The 2,020-nt window shown below is 41.1% G+C and overlaps 1 long non-coding RNA gene across 1 annotated transcript; it reads right to left on the bottom strand.

Annotated features, from left to right (window-relative positions):
• Window positions 1-1,152: 1,152 nt before the first annotated feature.
• Window positions 1,153-1,810, bottom strand: LOC105926313. The gene is made up of 4 exons (XR_004931090.1): window positions 1,779-1,810; window positions 1,591-1,688; window positions 1,374-1,493; window positions 1,153-1,265 (listed from the first exon to the last, which is right to left on the bottom strand). It is a non-coding gene; the product is annotated as an uncharacterized LOC105926313 (long non-coding RNA).
• Between the last annotated feature and the right edge of the window lie 210 nt (window positions 1,811-2,020).

The raw sequence follows: 2,020 nt of genomic DNA, 5'->3' as shown, positions 1-2,020 counted from the left end.
CCAGAACAAGATGAGAGAACAAGATGAGAGCCTCACCAGACTATTTACCTGGGACTTGGTTGAGACAATGTGTATATTCGGCTTATCTGTGACTGGCAGGTTTGTTATTCTTCCATTCATTTGTCTGTTGTAACCGTTTATTATTATTATTATTATTATTTTTTTTTTTTTTTTTTTTTTTTTATGTCTGAGCCTGATTGTTGTTGATTGTTGTTGTTTTTGTCCATTTGTACTTAAAATTTAAAAATAAAATATTATAAAAAAATAAAAAAAAGTTGCCTACACTGCATGAAAAGTGAGATTTTCGTCCCCGTAAACTACCGCAGATCTCCGTCATTTTCGGCAGTTAACGACAATTTGCAACCCGTGCTTGTCGGCGTTTTCAGTGCCACAAATTGTCGGAACCGGACTCTGACGTATGTGGAGAGCGATCAGCTGTACTAATGGCCCTAATTAGCATATGAATGCAGCGAACCCGCGCGGCTGGCCAGGTCTGGCTTGAATAACCTACTCAGTATTGGCTGAAACCACTATTTTTAAATAAGTAAAATCGCTCCTGATTGGCAGCAAAACCACACGTGGCCAGGGCAGGCCAGAATGTTCTTACTCAGTATTGGCTGAAACCATTATTTTCAAACTAGTAAAATCACTCGTGATTGGTTGGTTGGTTATATATATATATATATATATATATATATATATATATATATATATATATATATATATATATATATATATATATATATATATATTTTATATTATGCTGTATATTCATGTTATCTTATGTAGGCTACTACACTATCATTAGGCTACCTTCAAGGACATGAATGAATTTATACAGGAAATGAACATTTGCCAGGAAGATGTTTATGCAAAGAAAGAGCTTTATTAAAACACACACACACACACAACTATATACAACGCGAGGATCTGCCCACACATGCGTATCCAAAAAACTACAACTCCGTGAACTGTCCGTTTGCCTCCTCGGGGTTGTAGGTAACTGCTGGCGGCGTTCTTTCCGAGGCAGGTCCGATGTGCAGACGCCTGCTGTGCATGGCTTTGTACTTCGGCGTCGCCTCTAACCGGGACTGCAGCTTCACACAGAGTTCAGAGAGATCCGGCCTACGAAATGACGGCGGTACAATCCATCCAGAGACCCCGCCAACGACGCCATCTTCCTCGTCAGACATGAGGTCGACGGTGGCGGACTTCCAGAGTTCCACTTCCTCATCAGCTAGCACGCTCTGCCTCGATTCCAGCAGCTGTAAAAAACAAAACAACGAATCAGTATTATGCGATGGGATGCACTGCGTATGGACAGAACACATCTATCAATGCACCTGAAAAATAATCACCAAATAAAGTCTTACCCTCTTTCTTCTCGCTCGACTCCGAGCTGAATTCTTGGCAGCTTCCGCCCGCATTGAGTTCTCTGGCTGCGTATATATGAAGCTCCTGCGTACCGTCTCGTAATACGTCTTAGAAGGCGGCTGGAAAACAAATAAATGAGAGTGGTATGAATAAAAACCAAACGCAAGTCACAGTAACATTAAAAACAAGGGAGAAACAGTAAAACAAGTCCCTTACACACAATGTCGTCTTTATCAATATAGTGTAAATCGAGGCTTACAGTTATTGCTCCGAGCAGATAGGAGGTAACCGCCTCATTATGAGGCGTGCTTAGTCTGTGAAAACAAAATGCACAGTTATGATCGGTATCTATCCGTATCTATTTCCTTTTATCGCAGAATGAAAGCATATTCTTTAAATCTTACCCTTGCGCCGGTTCATAGCGCCTGAAATTTGTCTCCGAGTTGTGAAGACGGCGTACTGTAAATCACAAAAAATACACCCTTAGCTTTGGGTTATGGCTAGGCTATTTTTAGCTTAGCTAGCAGTCATCAAATATATTCTTACCGCAAGCTTTTGTGCATCCGTCTTCTCTTGATGGAGTTAGTCTCTCCAGCACAGTTCTTCGACTGCAGAGCCGCCATCTTGTCCTCTATGGACAGCAACC

Source organism: Fundulus heteroclitus, chromosome 5 (assembly GCF_011125445.2).
Source record: "Fundulus heteroclitus isolate FHET01 chromosome 5, MU-UCD_Fhet_4.1, whole genome shotgun sequence".
Lineage (NCBI taxonomy): Eukaryota > Metazoa > Chordata > Actinopteri > Cyprinodontiformes > Fundulidae > Fundulus > Fundulus heteroclitus.
This window is presented reverse-complemented; position numbering and strand designations above follow the sequence as displayed.